The following is a 10,896-nucleotide window of genomic DNA, read 5'->3' on the forward strand; positions in this document are numbered from 1 at the left end:
ATCTACTTCTGAGGTGCTGAGGTATTGGGGCTTCTGTTTTGAAATGATAATATTGTAAATGGGGTCCCTTTGTGTTGTTGAGGGATGGGTGCTAATGCTGGCAGGTGAATGACTATCTTGTGACTGTTTTCATTTGTTGAAGGTGAAACACAGTGTACAACACGGGACTTGACCGGAGCTGCTTTTCGCAAGGTGAGCGATGAACAGATGTAGCAGGTACTTTAGGGGTGCAGTTGTCACTGCAGTTAGTTAACTGCACAAAATACAGTAAAAATCCTGTTTATATTTCAGGGGTATTGTAGCTGGCCTAAGAGAGCAGATGGAAGCATATGCCTCGAGGGGAGGTGAGGGGGCAGATGTAAGGGAGCAGATGAGAGTAACTGTCCCAGCTGTGCTGTGGCTTTGGATGCTGCTTCAGCCTGTGCTTTTCTTTTTGTTTCACTTTTTTCTCAGGCTGAGTGGGGCCAAGCTGCACTCTGAAGAGCAGCACGAGAAGGGCGGGCTGGTTGTGAGCTGGATTGGAGCAGAACTGCCGAGTAGCACGAGGTGAGTGCGAAGGGTATCCATCTTGCTTTGCAGGTGCCATGGCAGGCTCTCCACAGAAGAGGCTGAGGATTTGAGAAGAGGTTGCAGCTCATCAAGGAGCGACACGTGCAGGGATGGCTTAAAAATGGTATGGCTGCTTTCTCTTCTGTTTATCAGGTGTCCCAGGCAACGTGGGCTGTGATGTTAGTTCCTGAGAACTGGAACAAAGCAGGTGCTGATAATGGTCTTCTTTGGTAGGCAAAGAGCTGCCCGAAGCCCCGTCCTGTGTAACGTGAGCATGCCTCTCTCTCTGAGTATGAAGCTTGCTTTCCAGTAGTTCCCAAAACTGTGTTGAAGCTGAAATGCTGCGTCTGTTTTTTTGTGTTGGGGTTGCACCTTGGTGAGTGCAGGGATGGGTTTTAAGTGGGTGCAGAGGAGGGCCTGGCCCCAGTGTTCTGTAGTGTGTTTTGACCCACCAGCATAGCCTTTTGATTCTCAGATATCCTACTGAAGTGATTTTTTCCTGTGAGTGGAATGAAGTTGAATTATTTTTTGGCGTGTAATCTGTTCTGCTCCTAGATTGTTCTTTCTGTGTAAATGAAAGATCGAGGTAATTCCAGATGGAAAAAGAAATCGGTTGCTTACTTGGATGTATTGTCCTTTCAATATTCAAAGCTGCAGCAAAAGCATGGGGATTTTTGTTTCTAGAAACACCTCAGTTCTCCTGTCTGCACTCTGCATGCTGTTGAGCTAAGCCTTATAAAAGCAAATAAACCACAGCTGCTGCTCCTCCTCTTTCTACTTTCATGTGCTTTCCCCCTGCACTTTCCCAGGTGATTGGCTTCAGGGTCCAGGTGGGACCTAGTGGTAACTGAGTTGCAGGTATGCCATCAGAGAGCTCCTTCTGCCTGGGCCGCACTTTTGGGTAAGCGTTTGGTTTTATTTCAGTTGGTTGCAGGGTTCTTTAGGTGGGTCAGAGTCTATGGACTGATGCGTTTCCTAGTAGAAACGGGTACGCATGTCTTTTTGAGGTGGCAACTGGTGGGATCTGTCATTGTAAAGCAATCTATTAGTAGGTGCTTGTATTGCACGTAGCTCTTCCTCAGGTGAGTAGTTGTTATGGCATTTTTACGGATAGTATGGTGATGTTACTTTGTGTGTTTGCTTTGTGGTTCTGGGTCCCTTCTGATTTTTGCAGAATTACGGGGCTTTCTGTGATTCTTTGCCTGTATGTCAAATATTATCATAGTCAAAACCTTGGTGGCAAAGTGATGGAGCAGGGTTTAGGAGAAGTGTATCATGGAAGCTCCCTGTGTGAGCATGTGTCTGAAAATGGCAGCAGTGGGCATGTAAGGGGTAGTCTGTTTCAAGTTTAGGGACAGCTTGTTATATTTCTGGAGCTTTTGCCTGTGTGTTTTCTGTCTGTCGAGTGGTAGACCTTGCAGCCTTTTAGACTTTGTCCTTGAATTTACATAGTAGAAGTACGTTTATGAGGGGTTGCGAGGTACATTGTTTTTGGGAAACCGTGGGGTATGGTTCCTTGACCACATAAGTGCAGCAGTGCCTAGAGAGTGAGCAGGCTCACCTTCTTCTTCTCTGCAGAATAAGTCCGCCCGGGCCCCTTTCGGCGCGGCGCTGCCCGGGCCCATTTCTCAGGTAAATGTAGTGAGCAGATGAGGGAAAGAAGCTGGGAACAGAGAGGTATTGCACAGTAGCATGTTGCATCAGTAGTAGTGAGCGTTGCCCAAGAGGTCGGTGTCAGGGCTGGCATGCTTGTGAGTTCTGGTTCTCTGTTTTTGCAAGTGATGATGAACCTGTTTGACGTAATTCCATTTGAAAAAGTTCCAGTTACTGGCCTGGTCGTGTCGTCCTTTCAATGTTAAAAGCTGCAGCAAAAGCATGGGGATTGTTGCTTCTAGAAACAACACAGGTCACCTGTCTGCTCTCTGCATGGTTTTCAGGTAAAGCAGATCTTAAAATAAAATAAAATAATAATAATAAAAAAATAAAAATCAGCTGCTGCTGCTGCTCCTTTCTTTCTACTTCCTTGTGCTTTGCCCCTCCCCTTTTCCAGGTGATTGGGTTTGGGTGCTGGGCGGGGCCGAATGGTATATGAGCCCCAGGCATGCTATCAGAGAGCTCCTTCTGCCTGGGCTGCTCCTTGGGGTAAGTGCTTTGTTTTTCCTTTAGTCAGTTGCAGGGTTCTCTAGGCAGGCTGGAGTTTATAGATTTCTAGAATTTTTAAGTGCTTGGAATTCGCTTAATAGAGGGATGTTTAGTAGAGGTTTGTGGCTTATTGTTTTCTAGGATGGTGGGGTACTCCGCTGTTTTTGAGCTGCACTTTAATCTCTAGATGTATAAACCCACTCGTTTTATTCTGCAGAGGACTAAAACCAGCTTGATTGCATGGTACCTGTGGCTTGAGAGCGTAGATGCAGCATTACCAAGAGACTGAGCAGGGTTGTATCAGAGTCACCTTTTTTATCTGCAAGGGGTAAGTCTGTGATTACCCCTGCCGGGGCTGCTGTGTGCGCATGTCTTTTTGGCATTTGTGGAGCTCGGTTGTTTCTTTTTTTTGTGTGTGTATGTGTATGTTCTAACTTCTTGTTTTTTTTGAGGGGTGAATAGTGTGTGTGCTGAGCGTGGTTGCCAGGTGGATGTGGGGAGCTTCTCAGGACTGGTAGGTTTGGTTTCTAGGAGTGTGCGGCATCCTTCCTGTGCGATGCGACTGATTGTTGGGTAGGAACATTCCAGCTCATATGTCTTAAGCAATGTAGCTTGTGTAGTGTGTGTTGTGTGGCCTGGGCAGAGTTTGCTGTGGTGCTGTGAGTGAAGAATCTCAGAGCTGGTGAGCAGCTGAAGTACCGGAGCTGGGAAGAGAGAGGTCTTGCAGCAGGTACGCTGTGGCTGTGAGGTGCCTCAGAGTGTGCGTTTCCCTTGTCTCTGCAGGTGCTTGGTTCAGTTGTGGAGAGGGAAGGGAAATCATCATGTCACGAAGCTCTGAGGGAAGGTGAGTGGTGTCAGCCTGGTCATCCCTTATCTGAAGCGAAGGGAAGACGCTCAGGTGTTTCCCTCAGAGGGTCTGGGGTGAGACTGTTTGGGATAGAGGAGCAGCGTAGCAGGTGGGTGCTTGCAAGCACAGTGGTCATTTTGTCCTTTTATGTTCCCAGGTGGCGTGGGTGATGCTGGCCGCTCCTTTCAAGCTTGGACCTAATTTGCAGGTCCAGAGGCAAGTGGCCTGCTGTTTTGAAAGGATAAAAGTAAAGCTGGGGTCGCTTATGTTTTTGAGGGATGGGTGCTACTGCTGGCAGCTGAATGTTTATCTTCTTCCTGCCTTTCTCCTTTGTTCAGGCTGCAATGCAGTGTGCAGTGCAGGATGTGTCAACCAGCTGCCTCTGCAGTGACTCTGGTGTGTGATGAGCAGAGGTAACTGTTGTTTTTGGGGTGCGGTTGTCACTGCAGTTATTTTCCTACATCCAGTAGAGTAAAATTCCAGTTTGCCTTTTAGAGGTGCTGTAAGTGGGTGAAGAGAACAGATGGAAGCATCTGCCACGTGGGGCAGGCAAGCGGCTGAGGGACAGGAGGGGATGAGAGTATGTGATTTTTTTCCCGGGGGTGGAATGGAATTGATTTTGTTGGTGTATAATCTGTTCTGCTCCTAGATTTTTCTTTCAATGCAAATAAAAGTTTGTGCTAATTCCATTTGAAGAAGTTCCAGTTACTTGCTGGGTCGTGTTGTCCTTTCAATGTTAAAAGCTGCAGCAAAAGCATGGGGATTATTGCTTCTAGAAACACCCCAGTTTTCTTGTCTGCAGTCTGCATGCTGTTGAGCAAAAGCAGATTTGAAAAAAAAAAAAAAAAGAAACAGGAAACACAAAAAACAATAAGAAAAAAAAAACCACCATTGGGTCACTTCTGAACGCAATGATCATTTAATCCCTTTGTTTTCCCAGGTGGTGTGGATGATACTGGCTGCACTGTTGGAGCTTGGATTCGGAGAGGAAGAGGTGAGCAGAACCGTATGTTGCATCAGCGGTAGTCAGCATTGTGGAGCAGGTGGGCATCATGGCTGGCGTGCTAGTGAATGCTGGTACTCTGTTTTTTGCAGCTGATGATGAGCCTTCAATTGGCTAAGATGACAATCGGTGCCTGTGCATTTCTTGAGGCGGAGGGGCTTTACCATGCAGCAACCTAAGAGCTAAGTTGTGGGGCACCTGGTATTTGCATATCTTGGGTGGCTAATGGGAGCTGGGAGCCAGAGCAGCATGGAGCGTGCTGGCTGAATAGACTTGGTGCCACTGTGAGGGTGGTTCAGGCTGCTTGTGGCTGGGTCACCAGGCTAATAGAAGCAGCGGGATTATTTTGTAGCATGAGTGCGTGTGCCAGGCAGGACAGTTTCCTTCAGTTTGTCTGTCCTGTAGTGTTGCTTCTGCAGTGTCTGTTCTGTGCTTCTCGGGTCTTGATATCCTCCTGGCTTTTTAGACCGGACTGACCAGACAGGCGACTTGGTAGCTGTGCTGAAGGGCCTCAATGCTTGTTTTGTCATCATGGCTCTGATCAAGCAGCGACTGCAAGACAAGAAGTGCTCGAAAGTGCAGATCTGTTTCAGGTCTTGTGCATCATATTCGGTTTGAGATCACGTCTGTTTCCATCCTCACTCTTGCAGAAGTCATCTGGGCCGCATCAGGAGCTCTTGCTTGGGAATTGATTTCCTAAGTGTCTTCTTAGGGGGTTTTCAGCCCCCATCCTTCTGGTCTCTTGTCTTGAAGGCAGGCTTTTTAGGCCTCCACCATCCCAGTTCTGGCAGTTGCTTCCAGTCGCGTGTCGTGACATTTGAGTCTCTGGTAGGGTCTGGTGCAGAGCACCTGTTCTGACTTGCTGTTGCCATAGGGCTTTCCCCCGGGGGTCACTTTTTCTTGCGCCTAGTGTTGTGTGTTTTGTTTGTAGTGTTTGTGGCGTGCCTGTGTGTGTACGTGTTTGGTCTGGAGCTGTCCTGCCTGGCAGTTAGTGATAATAGCTAACGTGGCAGTGCATGGGTGTACTAATACATTGATGGGACTGTTTTGGCGTAGACATCTGCCTCTGGGCGCATACTGAAGGACAGCTGGTACAGTCATCTCTGGAGGTTGGCAGATGTGGATTTGGCAGAGTTGAGCTGCTTGCGAGCAGCTGTTTGCATAGTGCTTGAATGGTGTACTGTTGAATCTTGAAAGCTTACAGATATGGGGTTTTGAATTTTTTTATTTTTATTTCTTTCCTGTCCCCAGTAGAGTGTATACCGTAGTAGGAACTGCCCACAGGAAAGAGCTCCTTCTGGAACTGTTCATCAGTCGGTAGGCAGCTCGGTGCCTGTCTTGATCTACTTCTGAGGTGCTGAGGCAAGGGGGCTGCTGTTTTGAAATGATAATATCGTTAATTGGGTCCCTTTGTGTTGTGGAGGGATGGGTGCTAATGGTGGCAGGTGAATGATTGATTCTCTTGTGGCTGTTTTCATTTGTTTAAGGTGAAACACAGTGTACAACACGGGACTTGACGACCAGAGCTGCTTTTGGCAAGGTGAGCGATGAGCAGATGTAGCAGGTACTTTAGGGGTGCAGTTGTCACTGCAGTTAGTTAACTGCACAAAATACAGTAAAAATCCTGTTTATTTTATATTTCCGAGGTGTTGTAGCTGGCCTAAGAGAGCAGATGGAAACATCTTCCTCGAGGGCAGGTGAGGGGGCTGAGGTAAGGGAGCAGATGAGAGTAACTGTCCCAGCTGTGCTGTGGCTTTGGATGCTGCTTCAGCCTGTGGTTTTCTTTCTCTTTTGCAGGTGTCTCGCACAGGCTGAGTGGGGCCAAGCTGCACTCTGAAGAGCAGCACGAGAAGGGCGGGCTGGTTGTGAGCTGGATTGGAGCAGAACTGCCAAGTAGCATGAGGTGAGTGCGAAGGGTCTTGCTTTGCAGGTGCCATGGCAGGCTCTCCACAGAAGCGGTTGAGGATTGGAGAAGAGGTTGCAGATGATCAAGGAGCGACACGTGCAGGGATGGCTTGAAAAGGGTATGGCTGCTTTCTCTTCTGTTTATCAGGTGTCCCAGGCAACGTGGGCTGTGATGTTAGTTCTTGAGAATTGGAACGAAGCAGGTGCTGATTGCGGTCTTCTTTGGTAAGCAAAGTGGTGCCCGAAGCCCTGTCCTGTGTAGCCTGAGCACGCCTCTCTGAGGATGAAGCTTGCTTTCCAGCACTTCCCAAAGCTGTTGAAGCTGAAATGCTGCGTCTGTTTTTTTTGTGTTGGGGTTGCACCTTGGTGAGTGCAGGGATGGGTTTTAAGTGGGTGCAGCAGAGGGCCTGGCCCCAGTGTCCTGTAGTGTGTTTTGACCCACCAGCATAGCCACTTGGGTCTCAGATATCCTACTGAAGTAAGTGTTTTTTCCTGTGAGTGGAATGGAATTGTTTTTTTTTTTTTTTTTGGCATGTAATCACTTCTGCTCCTAGATTTTTCTTTCTATGTAAATAAAAGATACTAAGAAAAAGAAAAGGTACGTTGTTTTGGGGAAACCGTGGGGTAGGGTTCCTTGGCCACATAAGTGCAGTAGTGCCTAGAGAGTGAGCAGGGTCACCTCCTTCTTCTCTGCAGAATAAGGCTGCCCGGCCCCATTTCGGCGCGGCGCCCCCCGGGCCCATTTGTCATGTGGAGCTACTGAGCAGGTTAGGTAAAGGAGGTGGGAACAGAGAGGTATTGCACAACTGTATGTTGCCTTAGTAGTAGTGAACGTTCTGCAGGAGGTGGGTATCAGGGCTGGCATGCTAGTGAATGCTGGTTCTCTGTTTTTGCAAGTGATGATGAACCTGTTTGACTTAATTCCATTTGAAAAAGTTCCAGTTACTTGAGTGGTTGTGCTGTCCTTTCAATATTAAAAGCTGCAGCAAAAGCATGGGGATTGTTGCTTCTAGAAACACCCCAGGTCTCTTGTCTGCTCTCTGCATGTTGTTTAGCTAAAACATTTAAAAAAAAAAAAACAGGAAACACACACAGACAAAAAAAAAAAAACAATAAGAAAAAAAAACCAACACCATTGGCTGACTTGTTGTGAATGCAACGAACATTTAATCCCTTTGTTTTCCCAGGTGGAGTGGATGATACTGGTTTCACTGTTGGACCTTGGACTCGGAGAGGAACACGTGAGCACAATCGTAGGTTGCATCAGCAGTAGTCAGCATTGTGGAGAAGGTGAGCAATGGGGCTGGCGTCCTAGTGAATGCTGGTACTCTGTTTTTGCAGCTGATGATGAGCCTGGCAATTGACCAAGATGACAATTGGTGCCTGTGCATTTCTTGAGGCGGAGGGACTTTACCATGCAGCAACCTGAGAGCTAAGTTGGAGGGCGCCTGGTATTTGCATATCTGGGGTGGCTAATGGGAGCTGGGAGCCAGAGCAGCGTGGTGCCTGCTGGCTGAATAGACTTGGTGCCACTGTGAGGGTGGTTCAGGGTGCTTGTGGCTGGGTCACCAGGCTAATAGAAGAGGCAGGATTATTTTGTAGCGTGAGTGCGTGCGCCAGGCAGGACAGTTTCCTTCTGTTGGTCTGTCCTGTAGTGTTGCTTCTGCAGCGTCTGTTCTGTGCTTCTTGGGTCTTGATATCCTCATGACTTTTGACTCTGGACTGACCAGACAGGCGACTTGGTAGCTGTGCTGAAGGGCCTCAATGCTTGTTTTGTCATCATGGCTCTGATCCGAGAACTTCTTGTCTTGCAGTCGCTGCTTGAAGTGCAGATCTGTTTCAGGTCTTGTGCATCGTATTCGGTTTGAGATCACATCTGTTTCCATCCTCACTCTTGCAGAAGTCGTCTGGGCCGCATCAGGAGCTCTTGCTTGGGAATTGATTTCCTAAGTGTCTTCTTAGGGGGTTTTCAGTCCCCATCCTTCTGGTCTCTTGTCTTGAAGGCAGGCTTTTTAGGCCTCCATCATCCCAGTTCTGGCAGTTGCTTCCAGTCGCGTGTCGTGACATTGGAGTCTCTCCTGGGGTCTGGTGCAGAGCACCTGTTCTGACTTGCTGTTGCCATAGGGCTTTCCCCCGGGGGTCACTTTTTCTTGCGCCTAGTGCTGTGTGTTTTGTTTGTAGTGTTTGTGGCGTGCCTGTGTGTGTGTGTATGTGTTTGGTCTGGAGCTGTCCTGCCTGGCAGTTAGTGATGACAGGTAACGTGGCAGTGCATGGGTGTACTAATACATTGATGGGACTGTGTTGGGAAAGACATCCTGTCTGCCTCTGGGCACTTGCTGAAGGACATCTGGCACAGTATATCTGTTTGCGAGCAACTTCTCGTTTACCTCTATTTATTTAAAAAACTGTAAAATTTAATTGCAATCCAGTTTGGGACCCAGTCATGTATGACACCAGGGGGCTTGTCCAGGAGGGCTTTGGTTCTTGGAATCTTATTTGATGTAGGAGAGGTGCCCCAGCATTTGGTGGTTGCTGTTCGAGTCTGGTCGGGACTAATGGCATCTCGAACCTGAATACAGGTAAGCTAAGGTTTTGATTTTTTTTCAGCTCCCTTGCTGGCTGCAGCAGTATATTTTGCCCGTAATTCTGCGTGTGAAGATCTGAATGAAGACAACGGAGTCGTAAGTGTTTAAAGCGTATACTGTTCTGTTGGATGGGTTTTGGTTGCCTGTGTGTGTAAGAGTGTGACTGAGACGAAATTTAGTTCTGAAGCGATTGTGGAGGTCTTCTGTACCACAGTTCCAATCTCCCGCGAGGGACTTGGCCGATGAAGGACCGAAGGGATTCCCAAAGGATTTGTGGGTGGGTGATAGATCTTAAATCCTCTTTAAGACACTCTTATTAAGGTAACCAAGGGCTGTGGGAATTGCCAGAGTAACATTCCTAGATGGGTGAGACAAAACCGAAGACCAGGGACCAGAAGAAAGGGAGCAAATTACCAGACATACCACCAGAAAGTCCATTAGGAATAACAGTTAGAAACTGGAACGAGAGAGGCCTCAGTAACGTAAAAAGTAAATAAAAAATGGTTCAGTCTTGTGTGATAGAATGGCCAAAGGAGCCTTTAAGACCGCATGTCTTTGGGCCCGTTTTTGGATCCTTTGAAGACTGTATTTGTCAGGCCTTAAATACACATGTTAATTCGAAGGAACCTTTCTGCCGGGAAGAAAGTGATGATGCAGGATTATGGATCAGGAGGACTTCACGTCCTTTTACAGCCTTAATATTTACACTAAAAGCAGGTAAGAAATTTTGAAGAAGAAGAAGAACAGGAAAAATAAAAAGATAATAAACGGGAGCCGTTGGATAACCTACCATCTCCATATCGTAACAATCCACCTCTGGTGGTGTGCTGGGTCTGGCTGGAATGTTAACTTTCCCAGCAGCAGCCCATACAGTGCCGTACTCTGCAGTTGTAGCTGGAGCAGCAGTGTTATCACACCCGTGTTGTGTCTACTGCTGAGCAGCAGTGGCACAGCATTGGGCCTTTCTCTAACCCTCCTAGGGGATGGGCAAAAAGCGAGGAGAGAAACATCACTAGGGCAGCTGACCTAAACCAATCAAAGGGATATTCCATACCATGGGATGTCACACTCAGCAATAAAAGGTGGAAACAGGAAGAAGAGGGGAGGGGTGGGCTCTCGTTGAGAAGACGTCGGTCCTCCTCTCGAACACCGGCTGCGTGCGTTGAGGCCTTGCATCAAGGACGTGGTCAATCATCGCTCATGTGTGGGAAGTAGAGAGCAATTTCTTTCCTCTGCACTTCCATATAGCTGTCATTTATTTTGTTTGTTTGTTTTCGTCCCTTCTTTTTATTTTCCCTTTTCCCCTCCTTTTTCCCCTTTCCCTTTTTATTTCCCCTTAGTTAAATTGTTTAGTTCATGGTAGTCTTTATTTAATTATTATAGTTATTTCCCTTTAATTAAATTATCCTTATCTCAACCCGTGAGTTGTTCTTTGCTGTACTTCTCCCCCTCCTCACCTAAAGGATGCATTCATGAGAAGTAGGACTGCCCTATCTGAGAGAGCTCCTCTATATCCTTTAAGGGAGGTAACTGGTGTATAACTGGGTTGGAGTTTTAACAGGGTTTTAAGGGTTTCAGGGTTAGCGTGTTAGGGTTTTAGAGTTCTTTTTGGGATGGAGTGTCGCTATGTTTTTTAGGGTTAGGGTCCTAGGGTTTTATTTTTGGTCAGTTATTTAGGGTTAGTGTGTTAAGATCCTTTTTTTTTTTTTTTTTTCAGGTTAGGTTCTCCAGGGTTAGAGTTTCGAGCGTCCTAATTTTTTGGGTTACGGTGTTGAGCGTCCTAATGTTTTGTGTTAGGGCTTTGGGTGTTAAGCATCTGAATTTTTGGGTTAGAGTTTTGCGCGTCCTGATGTTTTGAGTAAGGG

General features: G+C 47.3%; 2 long non-coding RNA genes across 2 annotated transcripts; both read left to right on the plus strand.

The window, feature by feature from the left end:
- Window positions 1-848: 848 nt before the first annotated feature.
- LOC137843093 (uncharacterized) lies at window positions 849-3,538 on the plus strand. The gene is made up of 4 exons (XR_011089345.1): window positions 849-1,450; window positions 2,368-2,486; window positions 2,909-3,019; window positions 3,475-3,538. It is a non-coding gene; the product is annotated as an uncharacterized lncRNA (long non-coding RNA).
- A 1,167-nt stretch (window positions 3,539-4,705) lies between these two features.
- Window positions 4,706-7,897, plus strand: LOC137843035 (uncharacterized). Its single transcript, XR_011089326.1, has 5 exons — window positions 4,706-6,252; window positions 6,339-6,444; window positions 6,595-6,671; window positions 7,634-7,699; window positions 7,788-7,897. It is a non-coding gene; the product is annotated as an uncharacterized lncRNA (long non-coding RNA).
- Window positions 7,898-10,896: the final 2,999 nt, after the last annotated feature.

The sequence above is a fragment of the Anas acuta genome, chromosome 21 (genome assembly GCF_963932015.1).
Source record: "Anas acuta chromosome 21, bAnaAcu1.1, whole genome shotgun sequence".
Lineage (NCBI taxonomy): Eukaryota > Metazoa > Chordata > Aves > Anseriformes > Anatidae > Anas > Anas acuta.